The following is a 22,179-nucleotide window of genomic DNA, read 5'->3' as shown; positions in this document are numbered from 1 at the left end:
AGAATTGATTATGTCTTTGCATCCCCGAGACTATTTGATAAATATGAAGTGGAAATGATACCCAATGCACTATCAGATCACTGTTATTTACTCCTAAAAGCAACATTTGGTATACTATCTTCCCGGGCCCCAAGATGGCGTTTTAATTCGATGCTGCTTAATAACAAGGAATTCATTACACAACTCAAAGAAGCTCTCACAGTATTCCTACGGGAGAATGCAAACTCGGTGCAAGACCCCAGAATAATATGGATGTCGGTAAAGGGTATGATCAAGGATTTCACTGATAGATTTTCCTCCATAATGCGCAAGAATCAATGCACAAAACTGTCTGAACTGGAAACGCTTTACTCAACGTTATTTAATTCTTTAAAATACAACAACTCAACTAGACTAGAAAATCAAGTTAACGTACTAAAAACAGAGATCAATGCCATATACAGACAACAATCGGAAATGCAAATACGCAGCACAAGACAACAGCAGTACTCCCAAGGTTCTAAACCTAGTCACCTATTAGCCATGCGATTAAGAATTAATGCAAAATTTGCAGATATAACTGCCATTAGAAAACAACAAGTACTTGAAACAGACCCCAAAATAATAAACGATACATTCAAAGAATTCTACTCCGACTTATATAAATCAGAAACAACCTTTGATCAAAACAAAATGGACACATATCTTAATCAAATTATTCTCCCTAAACTTTCGGAGGATGACGCTAAACAGTTAGAAGCACCGATCACACTAGAGGAACTCAAGAAGGCCATATCCGAAATGAAAAATGGTAAGGCTCCTGGAAGAGACGGTATCCCATCAGAAATGTACCTTTCTTGTTGGGACATAATTGGACCCTTATTACTAAATATGATCTTATACTCAGTCAAGGAGGGGAGCTTCCATAAACACGACAATATTGCACTCATTTCAGTCCTTCTCAAAAAAGACAAAGACCCCACCGAGTGCGGTAGTTACAGACCCTTAAGCCTCCTCGGAACCGATGTCAAACTGTACTCTAAGGTATTAGCCATCAGATTACAAAAGCATATGACGTCTTTAGTTCATCCGGACCAAACTGGCTTCATAAGAGGTCGCCTGATCACTAATAACATAAGACGAATACTGCACGTACTAGATGCAGACAAAGAAGACACCATACCTAAGGCGATGCTGTCCCTGGATGCTATGAAAGCCTTTGACAGGCTGGAATGGTCGTATCTATGGGCAGTATTAGAAAGGATGGGGCTAGGAAAAGGATTCATTGATATGATTAAAGTATTATACAAAGACCCATCGGCCATGATTACAACAGGTACATTCATCTCCAAAATCTTTCCGGTATCACGCTCAGCCAGACAGGGTTGCCCTCTTAGTCCCGGACTATTCGATCTATCATTAGAGCCTTTAGCACAATATATAAGACAATCCCAATCCATAGAACCAATCGTAATCAAGGGCACACAACATAAAATTAGTTTATATGCGGACGACGTAATATTGTTCATGCAAAGCCCCAACACCACATTGCCTCATCTACTCAAGTTGATAGAGAACTTTGGTGATTTATCGGGATTTAAAATAAATTGGCCGAAGTCGGCTTTCCTTCCACTTAACACCCAAGCAAAAAAAGATACAACCCTCCCAGGTGAGATACCCATGGTAAAACATTTTAGATGCTTGGGTGTGGAAATATTTCCCACCATAAGACAAACGGTGAAGCACAATTACACAAAAATACAGAACAAAATCAAAGACGACCTGGACAGGTGGGCAAAACTTAAAAACTCAGTACAGGCAAGGGTATCAATAGTTAAGATGGATGTACTACCAAGAATCAACTTCATCAGTTCAATGCTACCGTTACCCCCTCCAGAGGGTTACTGGAAAAGATTACACTCCTCCACATACAAATTTATTTGGAATAACAAACCACCTCGCATAAAAAGATCCACCGCACAGAGAAATAAAGCAGACGGTGGCATGGCAGTTCCAGATTTTTTCCAATATTTTAAGGCATACACATTAAGACCATTGACAATATGGTTTGATCCCCAGGCATTGGTATCCTGGAGAAAATTGGAAGAAAACATAGTAGCCTCACATAGACTGAAGGACATAGCACACACTAAACTACCAATCAAGCACTGTGAGCGGAAATTTGGCCCCATAATTACCCATGCAATCCGGATATGGCGTGAAACACAAAAAAAATATCCTAACCCACAAAAATGGCATAATCACACTCCCTTATTCAATAACAATGCACTCTTAATTGAAAAACGTCCTATAAGATTCCCTATATGGGAAGAGCAAGGCATACACTCATTAGGGGATATTTTTAATAACCAGGGTTTTTGTAGTTATGGAAAAATATGCACAAAGTTTAACCTCACCGAGTCCACATGGCTTTTTTACATACAGTTACGCCTATGTTTGAGGTCCCACGGTGTTCCATTAGACATACCAGTTGAACACCACAGATACCACAAATTCTTCTATGAAAGAGAAACATCGAGAGGTTTTGTATCAGGTTTTTATTATCAATTACTAACGTCCTCGTATGAAACCCTCCAACTAGACTCTGTCTGGAGGAGGGATATACCAGACCTGGAAAGTGACTTTGATTGGCAAGAAGCATGGGCAAATGTCCGTCTTACATCAAGGAACCCGGACCATCAACAAATCAATCTTAACTATATTCACAGGACATACTTGACTCCTATAAGACTGAACAGAATGGGCCTTAAACAAGACTCAAAATGCTCCCAATGTACAAATGGAGACGAAGGGACATTTATGCACATGTATTGGGACTGCCCACCAGTTAAGGCATTCTGGAAAGATGTGACCCATCAATTATCAAAACTTGTATCTTGGAATATACCAGTACACCCCTCTGTATTACTATTGAATGATGTTTTTGAGTTTGCAGTAAATCCACAGCTAAAGAGATTGGTTTTATCGGGTATCACAGTAGCTAAAATACTGATCGCATCACGCTGGTTTCAACCGGAAAAAATGTGCCGGAAGGTTTGGTTTCTTACATATCTCGATGTGATTTATCAAGAAATATCTACAGCAAGCATTCTGGGTCTCAACGAATCCAAAATGTCAATGTGGTTAGAAGTGGTGGAGAGAATAAAAGCTAGCTTATAATGGTAGTGTCTGGTTAGGAGTGAGGGATAATGGAGGTACTATCCAAGGAGGGGTCCGGGAGGGGGGGGTTCGAGCTGGAGCATATGTGTGTAGGGTTTTAGAAAATAGGTATTAGGGGTATATCCTATATAAGGCATTTGTATAATTGGTAATTTCGTTGGATATACACTGTATACGGTAAAATATTATTATAGACTTTTTTTGTTTTTGTTTTTGTTTCTGTACTTGCATGTCATTTTAGCCACCTTGATTGTTAGTCATTATGCATTGTGTGTTGAGTACTGACTTTTAATAATTTTTGTTTTGCAATAATAAAAAAAAATTAAATAAAAATAAAAAATAAAGTGTAGAATCCAGTCCTAGTACCTATGGTGAGAGAAATCACCATGCAGCAACACTATGACATCAGTGTGAGTGAGTGAGTGAGTGAGTGAGTGAGTGAGTGAGTGAGTGAGTGAGTGAGTGAGTGAGTGAGTGAGTGAGTGAGTGAGTGAGTGAGTGAGTGAGTGAGTGAGTGACTCTGCTATAGTGGAGAGTTGAGTATCACAATACCCAACACACACTCACTCACTCACTCACTCACTCACTCACTCACTCACTCACTCACTCACTCACTCACTCACTCACTCACTCACCCACCCACCCACCCACCCACCCACTCACTCACTCACTCACTCACTCACTCACTCACTCACTCACTCACTCACTCACTCACTCACTCACTCACTCACTCACCCACCCACCCACCCACCCACCCACTCACTCACTCACTCACTCACTCACTCACTCACTCACTCACTCACTCACTCACTCACTCACTCTCACTCACTCACTCACTCACTCACTCACTCACTCACTCACTCACTCACTACTCACTCACTCACTCACTCACTCACTCACTCACTACTCACTCACTCACTCACTCACTCACTCACTCTCACTCACTCACTCACTCACTCACTCACTCACTCTCACTCACTCACTCACTCACTCACTCACTCACACTCACTCACTCACTCACTCACTCACTCACTCACTCACTCACTCACTCACTCACTCACTCACTCACTACTCACTCACTCACTCACTCACTCACTCACTCACACTGATGTCATAGTGTTGCTGCATCTCTCACCATGGGCACCGTGCCAGGACTGGATTCTAGACTTCAATGGAACGGTCATGTCTCTTTTTTCTTTCTTTCATCCATTCTCCTCTTTTATTTGTCAAGCCCCTTCATCTGAGGTCACTACTTAAACCCTGGCAGGGGTACACAGCAAGACAAGCAGAAAGAGAGAGGGGGGAGACAGAGAGAGAGAAAGAGAGAGGGGGGGAGACAGAGAGAGAGAGAGAGAGAGAGAGAGAGAGAGAGAGAGAGAGAGAGAGGAGAGAGAGAGAGAGAGAGAGAGAGAGAGAGAGAAGAGAGAGAGAGAGACAGAGAGAGAGAGAGAGAGAGAGAGAGAGAGAGAGAGAGAGAGAGAGAGAGAGAGAGAGAGAGAGAGAGAGAGAGATAATGAGAGGGAGTGCATGGTAGAAGGCTGGGATAAAAAAGGAGGAGAGAAGGGGATGAAAGAGAGGACTGTGGGGACGAGAGCAAGAAGACGTACCCTAGAAAGAAAGGAAAGGACAGGATTTAAAGGCAGGGGACAGAAAAGCATCAATAACTTATCGTTTGTCTTTCCTAACCCCGTCCTTTTGTTCCACATGGTTGGGGGGGGGGGGGGCAGAATGGTTTATGGGTAGTAAAGGGCAGGGTATTGTGGTGGGCTTTTCGATGGGTCAGTGCACCGCGTGATTCAGACTCCTTTATGCGGACAGACTTCAATGAAGCCCTCAGCAACATGATGGCCATTTGGTGCTTTTAGTCTTCCAAGATCAACGGAACACAAACAGCGTCGTCATCTCTGTCCCCTTGCCCCCCGGTGCTTTTTTCTTGTAGTTGTATTATTCCATTGAGTTGTACATAACCCGACGATATCCCTCGCTACTGACGTGGCAAATCTCAAAACGGTCGGTGTGCTGTTGAGTGATTTAAAGCTTGCCGTTTGTCCATCCACTGAAACATACTTGTAGTTCCCTGAATGCTGTATAACTCATTCGAGTGATTCAACAGATTTACTATTGCCCCAGTGCCCTCGTATATACCCCTGCCTCTGTCTGCCTGTCCTGCGATCCTGTTTACCTCATTCACCCCATTCAAGCCTCTCTCATGACAGTTGTCGGTTTTAGTATCTGCTCTGAAAGCTCCATAATTCAAAATGGACTTGAGTTTGAATTGATAAAAGCTACTTTCTGAATAGTTTACCACACTTTCCCGGGTGTGTATTTCAACAGGGTGTTTGAAAAAATATGTTCAATTCGAATTGTATTTTGAGTATTTCTTCTCAACTTCCCAAATAATCATCTTCTCAGTCTTTCTGTGCTCACAAACTGACCTGATTCCTTCCCCAAGCCTCCTGCTAATCCTCTTGTTGCAGCAGCAAGTGGATTTCCTATTTCCTTTCTCTCCATGCGGGGAATCCTCTCCGCATTGTCTTAAAGGAACACGGCAACATTTTGGGAAATTAGCTTACTGTCTTCTCTAGAGAGAGACAAGAAGATCAGTAGAAAGCTATCTGGCTGCACGTTAGCCTAGCTTAGCACAATGAATGGAGGTGAACAGTGCTGGTTAACCTAGGCATTGTCCAACTAACACCTCTCCCGAAGGCTAACCGGCACTGTCCACTTCCATTCATTGTGCTAAGCTAGGCTAACGTGCAGCCAGATAGCTTTCTACTGAACGCACAGAGAGGAAACTGGTATCTATCTTCTTGTCTCTCTCTGGAGAAGACGATAATCTAATTCCCCCAAATGTTGGCATGTTCCTTTAACTGGACGTGTTGAGAGAATGCAATTCTCTTCACAGTCTAAACGTTTTAATTTGTACGAGCGCATACCTTTCCTGTGAGCTCGCTCCCTCGCCGTAGATGCAGCTCAGCCCTTGTGACGTCACGGCAGCTCTTAATGGCTTTGTGGTTAATGAACAATGCGAGCACAGAGGGATTAGAGGGAGAGCATGCTAGACGAACATAAAAATAACTATAGACAGACTTTACTCACAACGCCACGTAACATCGGGCTTAATCTCCCCGCGCAGGTCCTGCAAATAGGTTAGCGGAAAGTCCCAGCTGTGGCTGCAGCGTTGGGTCTGCGCCACTGTGGTCCAGAGCCGTTTCACATGTGAAATAATGATGTAAGATGAGATAAGATGTTCCTTTATTGATCCCCTTGGGGAAATTCAGGCATCATAGCAGCATGGGGGAGGGGGGAGGGAAGGTACAGGTACATGGTGATAGTAGAAGACATGATACAGGTCATAAAATGATAGTACAGTAGAAAAGTACAAATAAAAATAGGCAGTGTAAACAATATAGCAATATAATTAACTCTGAGTATGCGCATATGAGCAAGTAGGTCGTGTAAATCAAGGTGCAGATAAGTGTCAGTATGCCCTATCGAATCCTCCTGGAAGCCAACGGAAGCCAGGCTTCCCCATTATTAAAATATGAATTAATATGAAATATGAAAAGAAAAAAAAATTTACAATAATAATAAAAAATCATTATTTTTCATCTCTGTGTTATAATTATTTTTTAATTTATTTATCCCTCTTCTCCTTCTCACTCTCTCTAACACACTGAGACACAGTGCAGTCACTGCAGCAGAGGAGAGGAGGCAGAGGGGAGGTGTCTTTCTCCAGCTTCCACCATGTGATTCATGTATGTGGAGTCCAAAACCAATACTAGCCAATCAGATTCGAGCTGACTAAAGCCCTTCCCACACCTTAAAACGGGTCCGTCAGCAAACTAAGTACTCTGGCCTCTGCACATTTGCCGCCCTGGAGGTGTGGGAAGAGCTTTACTCAGCTCGAATCTTATTAAATCTAGCACATGGAATAGTATAGCTGTATGTTTACACTTGAAATGTGTATTTTTATTTAGTGTGCATTTTTATTTTGTCACAATATTATTTGGCTTAAATATATATATAAAAATTAATTAAAAAAAAGACACATTTTTTACTAAAAAAAAATTGGCATCCCCAGTTATTTTACCCACGCGACGCCACTGCCTATCAGTTATATTTGCATTACAATAAATATAGTTTGTTATAGTTATAGTTAGTTTATATGCATTGTGAGGTGTCATGTACTGTATAACATCCTGCGTGTAGAGAGATGCACATGCGTGTCGATACTGTATCTAAACTGCATGGACATACGGTATTACTAAGGTCACGTCAAGGTCAGATTTGTTTATATAGCACATTTAAAACAAACGAGGTTGACCAAAGTGCAGCACAAATCAAAATCAAATAGATGTATTTGTAAGGCCCGACAACACACTTTAATGTCCCCATGGGCCGGACACGTCTTCTTTAAACAAGTCAAGAAGAAACATCACAATAAATCAAGAACAAACACAAAAACACCAGGAAATCCAAAATTAAATAAAATGTAAAATAAATAAATTGTATTAATGCAACACTCCCAGACATACCCCACGCGAAGGTAAGGAAAAACTCACAAAAAACCTAGCAATAGGAAAAAAGCACCACAGGCAGGGAGAAACCTTAGATGGGCTTCTTAGATGTCGGTGATAGTAGTGTTGCTATAAAACAGGCAAAACAGTTGGTAAGCATGTACATATATGTATAATGAAACACAAATAAGTACATGCAATAGAAACTGGGGTACATAAGAACATTTTGAGAGATTGATGACGGATCCATTTGAGGTATGGGGGAGGCGTAGAGAAAGTTGCATCCTCCCGGCCATCATCACGGGACGTCCACCACTCCGGTCATCACCACGAGACATCCACTCACAGGGAGACAGGGAGACGGGGACAGGCGTTAGACAGTTTGCGTGTTTGTGTTCGGCGGACATAGCAATAGATACATGTAGTAAGCATATGTGAATAGAATAGATACATGTAGTAAGCATTATGTGAATAGTATAAAAGTACTTAACCCAGCAATGAACTCAACTAAACCACAGCCCAGGCATGGTTTAGACATTGTAGGTTGGACAGAAGACTATGAAGGTATGAAGCTGATCCATGACCTCAGTGGTACACATAACCAATGTCAAGTACAAAAATACTAATACAAATACAACACATTATGCACAAACAGAAATAGTACTGCAAACAGTACTACACATTACAACAATACAAATACAACAGAAAGATACAATATAAAATACACAGTCAGAATACAAGCACGGCTCAACCTGAATGAAAAGTATTTAAAGGAACACGCCAACATTTTGGGAAATTAGCTTATCGCCTTCTCCAGAGAGAGACAAGAAGATAGATACCAGTTTCCTCTCTGTGCGTTCAGTAGTAAGCTATCTGGCTGCCCATTAGCTTAGCTTAGCAGAATGAATGGAAGCGGACAGTGCCGGTTAGCCTTCGGGAAAGGTGTTAGTTGGACAATGCCTAGGCTAACCGGCACTGTCCGCTTCCATTCATTATGCTAAGCTAGGCTAACGTGCAGCCAGATAGCTTTTGAAGTAACATTTAATTCATAGGACCAATTGATTTGATACTAAGTGAAACAAATACAGCTGTCTGTCTGAAATACACACACACACAAACACACACACACACACACACACACACACACACACATGTATTTTCGAAGGCTATTAGAGAAATAACACCAGTAATTATGGCACATATTCATTTATAAGTAAGCCAACCTCTAAACAGGCCAAACTGGTCAGCTTCCCTTCATCAGAGCCAATACAAATGACTGAGCACACACACACACACACACACACACACACACACACACACACACACACACACACACACACACACACACACACACACACACACACACACACACACACACACACACACACACACACACACACACACACACACACACACACACACACACACACACACACACACACACACACACACACACACACACACACACACACACACACACACACACACACACACACACACACACACACACACACACACACACACACACACACACACACACGCACGCACACAAAACTAAACTGATTGAGTACTCAAACTGGTGGGACAGGATCACCCTCCGGAGCCAGAATGAGTGAATTTGTAAAGGTGTAGGACGAAAGTCAGCCTTTGTTATCTAAGAAATGTATATTGTAATTATGCTATTTTGAGTAAATACGGGGGTCGAGAAAATGTATAAATACCGAACGGTCTTGACATTAGGACACACTTCAGGACCGAGCTGTGTGTCAGAGAGATTCTTTGTATCCTGTGAATTTGCTGTATTCTACCGCTGATGCCCTGCTGAATAAATCGACTGAGAAACCTGAAGCCATTTGACTTTCAACCCGCATCCAAGCGTCGACTTTCTTGCTGTGAAATTGATCAGTTTATCATCGTTGTTTACAAAGTCACAGCTGATTTGTAACTTCACTTTCTACTGAACACACAGAGAGGAAACTGGTATCTATCTACTTGTCAATCAATCAATCAATCAATCAAGTCTCTCTCTGGAGAAGACAGTAAGCTAATTTCCCCAAAATGTTGCAGTGTTCCTTTAACAAAGATGTAAAGGTAGGTAAACCTAAACAACCTGAGGTTTGACGACCTCAGTGTGTTCTAGCTGGCGTGTGAACATTTTCCTAAATGCATGTGTAAGTGAGCAAGCGCACAGATACATGCACGCAAACACACACGCGCACGCAAACACCAACAACAACCCTCCAACCCCCCCAGCTGTTTGAATGAGTCGGACACGCAGCGACTCCATCAAAAAGCACTTATCCCCAGCGAGCTGAGCCTTCTCCTCTGTTCTCGCTCGCTCACTGAGCCGCACCGCTGGCTTCCCTGTCTCAGTGAAAACACACTGAGCAGGCCTTTTCACCGGCCAGGCCAAAGACAATGGCTGTGCTGTAGGGGATGGAGACAGCGATGATTAAGGGTTTTGTTATGTTTGGGAGGTCTGGCTATAGATGACAGCAGGAGGATTTGTCCTTGCAACTCTCTGTGTGCGTGTGTGTGTGTTTGTGTGTGTGTGTGTGTGTGTGTGTGTGTGTGTGTGTGTGTGTGTGTGTGTGTGTGTGTGTGTGTGTGTGTGTGTGTGTGTGTGTGTGTGTGTGTGTGTGTGTGTGTGTGTGTGTGTGTGTGTGTGTGTGTGTGTGTGTGTGTCCTTGTGTGTGTGTGTGTGTGTGTGTCCTTGTGTGTGTGGGGGGGCTGCAGCTTTTGGATCTCTTCTACTATAAAACCATGAATAGGAGATACAGTATGTAGTAAAAGGAGTGGTGTTGTGAGGTGTTGTAGCTACTAGTGGTCAAGCATCAATTCCCCCGAGGCTACACTACTACTATTATACACTACTACTATTATACACTACTTATACACTGCTACTATTATACACTGCTACTATTATACACTACTACTTACTACTATTATACACTACTATTATACACTACTACTATTATACACTACTACTATTATACACTACTATTATACACTGCTACTATTATACACTACTACTATTATACACTGCTACTATTATACACTACTACTATTATACACTACTACTATTATATACTACTACTATTATACACTGCTACTATTATACACTACTACTATTATACACTACTACTATTATACACTACTACTATTATACACTGCTACTATTATACACTACTACTATTATACACTACTACTATTATACACTGCTACTATTATACACTACTACTATTATACACTACTATTATACACTGCTACTATTATACACTACTATTATACACTGCTACTATTATACACTACTGCTATTATACACTACTACTATTATACACTACTACTATTACTACTATTATACACTACTACTATTATACACTACTACTATTATACACTAGTACTATTATACACTACTACTATTATACACTAGTACTATTATACACTACTATTATTATACACTACTACTATTGTACACTACTACTATTATACACTACTACTATTATACACTACTACTATTATACACTACTACTATTATACACTACTACTATTATACACTACTACTATTGCTGAGCCACTCCCCCTCTCTCACACACACTCACACCTCCTCTCTCAGATATATCTGCAAATATATTTATATACAAGGGCCAAGGTCTCTTCAAACAAACCTTATTTCCTGCATTCTGGTATACTTGTATGCACCAATTTGTTACTTTTCTGAATCGATTTATGGTGGAAATGTCTTTATTTATGTAAAGGAAAAGACAACATGCAGGTACAGTACCCGCTGACACAAATATAATGGAATATAATGCAGTAAGGTTCCCAGGCATTCTGTATTGCTTTCAAATATGTATTCTCCTGTATTATTATATAGTTAAGAAGGATATATAAATGTTTTGACCCCCTTGTTTTTTTTTACCTCTTTTGGGGAGGGGGTTGTCTTTCATATCCGTTCAGTCCTTGGTCCCATACTCTTCTCCCTCTGTTACCCCTCTGCCACATCTTCAGAACGCATGGTCTCCATTATCACTGCTACGCCGATGACACACAGTTATACATCCACTCCCCTCCTGACACCACTGCTGCTACTACTGCCCTCTCCTCCTGCCTCTCTGAAAATAAAATCTGGATGAATCACAACCAACTCAACACTACTGAAATCCTTCTAATAGGCCCACCCCACCTTCTCCGTAAAAACCCTGACTGCTCCATATCCATCAACAACCACTCTATCCTCCCCTCCCCCACAGTGAAAAACGTGGGTGTTCTATTTGACCCCAAACTATCATTCGAACCACACATCAATAACATCACCAAGACATGTTAATTTCACCTCAGGACCATTTCTCGCATTAGACCACTACTGTCCCCCTCCCACACTGAAAAGCTGGTTCATGCCCTCATTTCCTCCCGTCTGCTGTAATGCATTGCTCATTGGCTCAACATCTAAATCCCTCTATAAATTTCAACTAGTTCATAACACCTCAGCCCGCATCATCACCCGCTGCCCCAAGTTCACCCACATCACACCTGTCCTGTCCTGTCCTCACTTCACTGGCTCCCTGTATGTACACAGTATAGGATTGACTTTAAGATATGTCTCCTCACTTACAAAGCCCTCCACTCCCTAGCACCTGCTTACATCTACAACCTCCTTCAACACTACACTCCCTGCTCACTCTGCTCATCCAACTTAGCCCTGCTGAACACACCACACTACCGCCTTAAGTCCACAGAAAACAAATCATTCTCCTCCTCTGCTCCCCGACTCTGGAATCAACTCCCACACATCAAAGAAGCCCCATCCGTATAAACATTTAAAGGAAAACGCCAACATTTTGGGAAATTAGCTTATTTGCCATCTTCCCTGGACTTAGACAAGAAGATACATACCCTTTTCTTCTCTGTGCGTGCATTAGGCTTAGGGACCAGCCGCTCCGTTAGCGTAGCTTAGCTTCATCACTGGAAGTGGGTCAGACCTGTACCCTGACGTTCCCTACAGTGCCCTACAGTCACGAAATACACTCCAAATACAACTCCAAAACTTTCCTGTAAACATATTGTGACCTGTGTATTTACCATGTGGAGAAATAAAAAATTATTGAATTCGACAATTACGTTTTCTAAGCAAATATACTCAGAACAATTTTTTTGCCAAACCACTCCTCTCGGGGCGCAGTCAGTGATTTCACGCAACGCAGTGATACTTACTAACGTGACGCCGTGTTTATTTACATTCTCATTCCATTCAAAGGATCCGAACCGATTGAAGTTTATGGATACCATGACTTAAAATCCTCTTACCTTGACGATTAAAAGCCTCCCCAATTTAGAAAACAGTATTCCCATGGCTGGTGTTGATATGCTGCTACTGTAGCTAACAAAAACCAACAACCGGACACTCAAGCAGATAACGAGGGTAATAACTTCCGGTCGGGGGGGTTCCAAAATAAAAGAGCGACGTCTATAGCAGCGGAAAAAATACGTTTATTTTGTACATTATCTAACGTTAACACGAACCTAAACTAACGTTACAACTAACCTAAAGTTAGTTTAGGTTCGTGTTAACGTTAGATAATGCCAACCATTTATTGACAAAAGTTCACCATAAGACACCGTAAGAGCTGAAAGTGGAAACAGACATACAGTCATTCGTTTATCCAGACCATGTTTCCATAGAAAAGTGTAGCACTGGCTAGCATCTTAGCTAGTTCAGCTCAATACATAAAATATGAAGATTGCAAATATAACACAAATAACACAATCCATAAATAAACACATACCTCTTCGCCTTCCAGCTAGGTGCTAAACAAGGTAAAAAAGGGGGTTTCCTTCACGAACGGTTATAAATGAGAGATATCCATTATTTACGTTAGTACTCTCTCTCGTCAACCATTTATCTGAACCCCGCAAAGTTAACCGGATATCGTTGTTACGCAAGAGTAGCCACGGTGCGAGGGAACCACATGCAAGTATTTTCAAAATAAAAGATGGCAAAAAAACAATTCCACGTAAAATCAAGTGTAACGTTATAAACAGAGGAATTTGGTTCTTTACAAGGCCTATGTATATATATATATATATCCTAAAACTAGGCCTATATATATATATATATATATATATATATATATATATATATATATATATATATATATATATATATATATATATATATATATATATATATATATATATATATATATATTAGTGCTGTCAATCGATTAAAATATTTAACTCGATTAATCGCATGATTGTCCATAGTTAACTCGCATTTTTTCTTTTCTTTTTTTTACCTTAAACGGATCTTTTTCAAGTTCCAAGTTTTAATACTCTTATCAACATGCGAGTCAACAAATGCTTGCTTTATGCAGCCATTTAACACAAAAGGATGACCCTCATGCATTGCAAATTTGCATCAAATTCAAAACAGAGTGATGCACAAAATAACTTAAAAGAAAATAATAATTTAAAACAATGAATAAAGTGTGCATGAAATAATAGGGGAAAGAAAACGTTAGGAACTTGTTACATTTACACACACAAGGGCTGTGTGAATCACCCCCCCCCCCCTCTCTCCCACACACACACTCTCCCAACTCTCTTTCTCTCTTGCCCCTTCCTCATCTCTCTCACCCCCCTCGCTCTATATATCTCACACACACACACACACACACACACACACACACACACACACACACACACACACACGCGCGCGCGCGCGCGCGCGCACACACGCGCACACACACACACACACACACACGCGCGCACACACGCGCACACACACACACAAACACACACACACACACACACACACACACACACACACACACACACACACACACACACACACTTCAGAAACAAACATAGTATCAATGAGAGCATCAATAATACACCTGAGTGAAGGCTAAAAAAGTTTTAAAAAAAAAAAAGTAAAAAAAAAAAAAAATCTTGAGTTAAAAAAAATAGTGGCGTTAATAGAATCGGGCGTTAACGCGTTAATATTGCGTTAACTTTGACAGCCTTAATATATATATATATCCTAAAACTAGGCCATGTATATATATATCCTTCCCCCTGGACCCAGACCGGCTGCTTGCTATGGTGCCTCTGAGGCTGAGAGCTTGAACTCACGGAAGCCACCTCTTTCTCCTCTGCTCCTCTGTGAGCTCCTATGGGGCTAAATAAAAGGCTTTCTCGTCAATGTGGTTGCTGTCTAACATAGTTTACAGCCCACAATTAGTGGTTTAATTTGCATTTATGATAGATTGTATATCTATATCTGTCCTATTTCCTTTAAAACAGCAGCGTGTGTGTGTGTGTGTGTGTGTGTGTGTGTGTGTGTGTGTGTGTGTGTGTGTGTGTGTGTGTGTGTGTGTGTGTGTGTGTGTGTGTGTGTGTGTGTGTGTGTGTGTGTGTGTGTGTGTGTGTGTGTGTGTGTGTGTGTGTGTGTGTGCGTGCGTGCGTGCGTGCGTGCGTGCGTGCGTGCGTGCGTGCGTGCGTGCGTGCGTGCGTGCGTGTGTGTGTGTGTGTGAGAGACACGCTGGCACTCTCTACTATGAGATGATTTTACCTGAAGGCCCCCAGGGAGTAAAACAGGAATATAAACACTGTAAATGTCTCAAACCAACATGAAGAAATGGATTTGTTATGGTTATGATTTCTTATGGCTGGCTGCAGTAAGAACATATTACCATGCCCTGCTGCATGAGGCCGATTGAAAGGCCTCAAGTTTCCAGTATGGGAAGTGGGGAGTTGCCCAACTTTGAAGTTGGCGCGGGGTAACAGTGCAATCTCCCAAGCACTGTGAACTCAAATTACTTTGATTGCTGGTCTTCGTTTTATATAGAGATGGTAGGGTAACCTTTATTTTTTTTAATGATTTTTCATGGGCAGCAAAACTGGTGAAGTTGCAATCATTTCATTGGGCACAATGAGACTTCTTTTTTTGTCTGTGCCTTTTTGGTAATTTCCAAAGTGAACCAGAGTCAGTTGAGTGTGTACAAGTTGTTTATTGGTGTTCAACCGGGAGCACAATACTAATTGAGCCCTGGGGAACACTACTCAAATAAGAAATTCTAATATATTATTTCCATGGACAGTTCAAGTAAGACAGTTGAATATCTGTGAACATGAGCTACTCTCTCCCAAAGCCAGAAACCAGAGACGTAAGAATAAAACATATGATGTCATCAAGTATAAAGTCTGAAGCTGCTCCGTTGACAATGAATGGGAGACTGATTTTGTGAACCCACAGAACTATTTTTTCCCCTTCTTTTCTTTTTTAACTTTACACTTGTTGCGATTTAGCGCTTTAGTTTTTGGATTTGGGTGAGAGACATTTTCACTAATAAATCTGTACTGTCTTAGACCAGAGGAATAACATGTATAAAATCTTAAATTGGGTGTAGTTCCCCTTTAAGGAGTTGAATTAGATTTATTTGATTGATTGGCTATACTTCAAAAAAAATTATTAGATGTGAAACACGTCATAATAATAATAATAACTTTTTATATAGCACCTTTCATACATGGATTGCAGCTCAAAGTGCTTCACAGCAAATAGCATAAAATGAACATAGGCATAAAATGTGCATACAGTTGACAGAATAAAAGCAATGCATAAAGTGCAGACATAAGAATAGGCATAAAATAAGTCATAGGCCGGTAATGTAATTCACTAGTCTCACGTAGCCAGGCCTCTCTCCACACTATGTTACCGCTGTGCCAGAGAGAGGTCTGGCTGTACCCATTATCATTCTGTTATAGGGGGGGGAAATGGTCTGGCTATCACAATAATCATGGGCAGGGCTAAGCCCAGGATGCAGTGTTGGTGCCCATGCAAAATAGTGTTGCAGATAGCTGAAAGGGAGGAGTATTCCGACTGAAATAGTCGGTCAATGACATGATTATACCCAGTCTCAGTCCTGTATACAAACTAAGAATTCACTCACTCACTCACTCACTCACTCACTCACTCACTCACTCACTCACTCACTCACTCACTCACTCACTCACTCACTCACTCACTCACTCACTCACTCACTCACTCACTCACTCACTCACTCACTCACTGACTGACTGACTGACTCACTCACTCACTCACTCACTCACTCACTCACTCACTCACTCACTCACTCACTCACTCACTCACTCACTCACTCACTCACCTCACTCACTCACTCACTCACTCACTCACTCACTCACTCACTCACTCACTCACTCACTCACTCACTCACCTCACTCACTCACTGTTGCAAAATGGCATCCAAATAATAATACAACCAAAGACAAATGCTGCTAGTGTAATTCTGTGACATTGTATTATATACTCCTTCCCTACAGCATGTGTAAGTATTTCGTTATCAAGAGTTACACTGTAACTTATCTCCATGGTCTAACCGCGTTTTACATTTACATTTAGTCATTTAGCTGACGCTTTTATCCAAAGCAATTACAAGTTCTACACAACAAGTCAGCAGGAAGGGTAAAACTCTGGCAGCTAAGGGTAAGTAGTGACATCTCCTTAGCAAATGATCTCAATACCTTCTATGCGAGGTTTGAGGCTGGTAATAACAACACCAGCCTACAAGCCACGGCAATGGGGGGGGGGGGTCTGCTGATGGAGACTCAGTGTTCAGGGTAACAGAGCATGAGGTGAGGTGGACCTTTAAAAAAGTGAATATCAGGAAGGCAACAGGACCGGACGGCATCCCCGGCCGCGTCCTAAAAGTCTGTGCCGACCAACTGGCCCCGGTATTCACTGACATATTTAACCTGTCTTTAGAACAGGCTGTCATCCCCACCTGCCTGAAGAAGTCCACTATCATCCCTGTACCTAAAAAATCCAAGCCTGCTTGCCTCAACGACTACCGCCCTGTAGCTCTCACCTCCATAGCCATGAAGTGCTTTGAGAAGCTAGTAAAGGGCTACATCTGCTCCTCCCTCCCCATCAACCTGGACCCCCTGCAATTTACATACCGCCCCAACAGGTCCACGGAGGACGCCATAGCCCATGTGCTGCACACAGCAGCATCACACCTGGACAAGAGGAAGGGGAACTATGTGAGAATGCTATTCATCGACTACAGCTCGGCATTCAATACCATAGTCCCCTCCAAACTCATAGCCAAGCTCAGGGACCTGGGCTTGAACTATGACCTCTGCCAGTGGGTCTTGGACTTCCTGACGGGCAGACCCCAGGTGGTGAGAGCAGGTAACTGCACCTCCTCATCCATCACCCTCAACATAGGGGCCCCCCAGGGCTGTGTTCTGAGTCCCCTCCTCTACTCCCTGTACACACATGACTGTGTGGCTCAGCGGAGTAACAACACAATCATCAAATTAGCTGACGACACAGTAGTGGTGGGCCTGATCTCTGCAAACGATGAGAGGGCCTACCTGGAAGAGGTCAAGGGCCTGGCGGGATGGTGCCAGGAGAACAGCCTCTCCCTGAACGTCAGCAAAACAAAGGAGATGATTGTGGACTTTAGGAGGTCGGGGGTCAGGGACTACAGCCCCCTCAGCATCGACGGGGCACCGGTTGAGAGAGTGAACAGTTTTAAGTACCTCGGAGCCCACATATCCGAGGACTTGACATGGACCACACACATTGACAGTGTTGTGAAGAAGGCACGACAATGCCTCTACTTCCTCAGGCGCCTAAGGAAGTTCCAAGTCAGTCAGAAGATCCTTAAGAACTTCTACTCATGTACAATAGAGAGCATCCTGACTGGCAACATCACCTCCTGGTTTGGGAATAGCACTGCACAAGACCGAAGCAGACTACAAAGAGTGACACGTTCAGCCGAACGCACAATTGGAGGGGGGCTTCCCACCCTCCAGAACATTTACAACAAGCGGTGCAGGGGTAAGGCTAAGAGAATCATCAAGGACTCCAGCCACCCAAAAAACTGCCTCTTTGAACTGCTGCGGTCAGGCAAGCGATACCGGAGTCTCAAGGCGAGCACAGAAAGACTCAGAAGAAGCTTCTTTCCCCAGGCCATCAGGCTGCTCAACGAACAATAAACACTATGCAACAACCATCAAATGCACACAGCATACACATCCACACGCACACACTCACTTTAAACAAACAACACACTGCAGCACCCACTCTCCACACTTTAGATCACCTAAACACACTTTATATTTATTGGTAAAGGATTTGCACTACAACTCGTACACCTTACTCAGATTCAGATTCAGATTCAGATTCAGATTCAGATTACTTTATTCGCCATTTCATAGTTTTCAGGTACAAAATGGAACGTGTTTTGGCATTACAGTGCATACTTTTTCACATTTAAGAACAATACAACAGTAAATAAATAATTTTAAGTAAAGTGCAAGACAGGACATAACAGTGAGACAACAATAAGACTGTGAAAGTGCGGTGGTTGGGGACATGGATACAGTGCAACACAAAGTACAAGTCCAGAAGTCCAGCCCTAGCAGCTCGCCATAGAGGGGGGGGGGGAGCAGGGGGACACCTGACTCGTTTACCAGGCGAGCTGCTGAGGGGAAGAAACTCAGTCTGTGGCGGGACTTTAGTGTCTTGGGCAGCCGTAGCCGCCTGCCGTGGGGGATCATGTTGAAGAGGTTGTGACCCGGGTGGGCGGGGTCTGCCATGATATTCCTCGCCCTCCTCAAGGCCCTGGTGGAATGTAGGGACTCGAGGGAGGGAAGGGGGCAGCCGATCACCCTCTCCGCCGAGCGAATCACCCGCTGCAGCTTGGCCTTGTCTCTGACCGTGGCTGCAGGGAACCAGGTGATGATGGAGAGGGTGAGGATGGACTGGATGATGGCGGTGTAAAACTGGACCATCATGGTCCTCGGCAGCCTGAACTTCCTCAGCTGACGTAGGAAGTACATCCTCTTCCGGGCCTTTTTATTGAGAGCGATGGTGTTCAGCTCCCATTTTAGGTCCCGGGAGAGTGTCATGCCGAGGAAGCGGCAGGACTCCACAGAGGCCACCGGGGTGCCTCCCAGAATGATCGGGGTGGGGGGGGCTGCCTTCCGCCTGAAGTCCACTACCATCTCCACTGTTTTCTGGGCGTTGAGGTCCAGGTTGTTGCAGCTGCACCAGCTCAGCAGCCTCTCGATCTCCCTCCTGTAGGCGGACTCGTCCCCCCTGGATATGAGACCCACCAGGGTGGTGTCGTCCGCAAACTTCAGGAGTTTGACCGAGGGGTGCAGAGAGACGCAGCTGTTGGTGTACAGGGAGAATAGTAGTGGGGACAGAACACAGCCCTGTGGGGAGCCAGTGCTGATGGACTTGGGATCGGAGATGTTGATTCCCAACTTCACCCGCTGTGACCTGTTAGTCAGGAAGTCCGTGATCCACCTGCAGGTAGAGTCCGGCACCTGCAGCAGGGACATCTGGTGCTCCAGGATGTGCGGGAGTATGGTGTTGAAGGCCGAGCTGAAGTCCACCAACAGAATCCTGGCGTAGGTCCCTGCAGTGTCCAGGTGTTCCAGGACATAATGCAGAGCCATGTTCACAGCATCGTCCGTGGAACGGTTGGCTCTGTATGCAAACTGCAGGGGGTCCAGGAGAGGGTCTGTGGTGGACTTCAGGTGGGCCAGGACAAGGCGCTCAAAGACCTTCATGACCACAGACGTCAGGGCGACCGGTCTGTAGTCGTTAAGGCCTGTGACCTTGGCCTTCTTGGGGACGGGGATGATGGTCGAGGCCTTAAAACATGCTGGGACCCGACACAGCTCCAGTGAGGTGTTAAAAATGTTAGTGAACACTGGGGACAGCTGGTCGGCGCAGTGCTTCAGGGTGGCGGGTGAGATAGAGTCAGGACCGGCTGCCTTCCGGGGGTTTTGGCTCTTAAACAGGCGGTTCACCTCTCTTTCTGTGACAGAGAGGGGGGGGGGGAGGAGGAGGAGGGGGGAGGGGTGGCGGGAGAGGGGAAGGGGAATGGGGGGTGGGTGGGGGGGGGAGGGGTCGTGGTAGGGGAGACAGGGTTACCACTGGGGACCGGGGGGGGTGATTGTGGTCTGGGGGTGTGAGGAAAGGGGGCCGGGGGTTCCCTGTCAAACCGGCAGTAAAACTCATTGAGCTCATTTGCCAGTAGAAGGTTGTCAGACGTCTGTGGGGATTTTGGCTTGTAGTTGGTGATGGTTTTTAGACCTTTCCAGACTGAGGAGGAGTTCCCCTCGGAGAACTGCAGCTGTGCAGTTTCCCCGAGAAGCGCTGTTTCGCCTCCTTCACTGCTCTCTCGAATCTGTACTTGGCCTCCTTAAAACAAGCCTTGTCCCCACTCCGTCTGGCCTTTCCCCTTCCCAATCCTAAGCTGACGCAGCTGGGCTGTAAACCAGGGTTTGTCATTGTTATAGACTTTCCTGGAGCGGGAGGGGACACACTCCTCCTCACAGAAGCCGACAAATGATGTCACAGTCTCTGTGTAATCGTCCAGGTTGTTGCCGGCCTCTGGCCCCGCCCACTCCAGGAAGCCCTGGTCGCAGCCTGCACGCTCCAGCCAAGCGCTGAGTTTATCCCGAGCGTCACCGGACCACACTTTGAAGCGTCTTACTACAGGTTTACAGATTTTTTATTTCTGCCTGTAGCAAGGGATCAGATGGATTAAGTCATGATCGCTGTTGCCCAGCGCCACACGGGAGACAGAGTGGTAGGCTCGATGAATTGTACTGTAGCAGTGGTCTAACGTGTTCGCACCCCGGGTTGGACATGTAACTTGTTGCCGGTACCTCGGGAGAGCCCGGCTGAGATTAGCCTGGTTAAAGTCACCGAGGGCGATCACCAGACTATCCGGATGTTTTATTTCAACTCTAAGAATCTGCTCAGCCAGTGCGTCTTGTGCAGCGTTAGTGTCTGCGTCTGGTGGAATATAAACACACGCGAGGATAATAGAGCTGAACTCGCGGGGGGAGTAAAATGGATGGCAGAGTAAAAATAGGGATTCTAAATGAGTGGAACAGTGCTGGTCCATCACTGTAACATCCGAGCTCCAGCGAGCGTTAACAAAGAGCAACAATCCCCCACCTCGAGACTTGTTAACTGCCACAAAGTCACGGTCAGCCCGGTGCATGGAGAAGCCCTCCAGCTCCACCGCTTCATCGGGGATGAGAGGTGACAGATGGGTCTCCGTGAACGCGAACACTGCTGTTGAGCGAAAGTCATTGCTCTTTGCTACGAGGGACCGGAGCTCATCCATTTTATTGCAAAGAGAGTTCACGTTTGAGAGGAATATACCCGGGAGAGGAGGACGAGATCCTCTCCGGCGGAGGCGAGCCAGGGAGCCAGCCCGTTTGCCGTGCTGCCGCCTGACCCACTTCACAGCCTGGATGAAGACCGCGGTTCCCCTCACGAGCACATCCAACAGATCTGTGGACTGTAAATTGTACCTAAATTGTACCTCATCCCATTTCTGCTTTGCACTATATAGTATTGTATATTAGTACATTGCATAGTATATTGTATATTGTATGGTAACTCAGTTACTTCTATTCTGCATCGAACATTGTACAT

The sequence above is a fragment of the Notolepis coatsorum genome (assembly GCF_963971535.1).
Source record: "Notolepis coatsorum genome assembly, chromosome: 7".
Lineage (NCBI taxonomy): Eukaryota > Metazoa > Chordata > Actinopteri > Aulopiformes > Paralepididae > Notolepis > Notolepis coatsorum.
Note: the sequence above shows the minus strand (reverse complement) of the source record.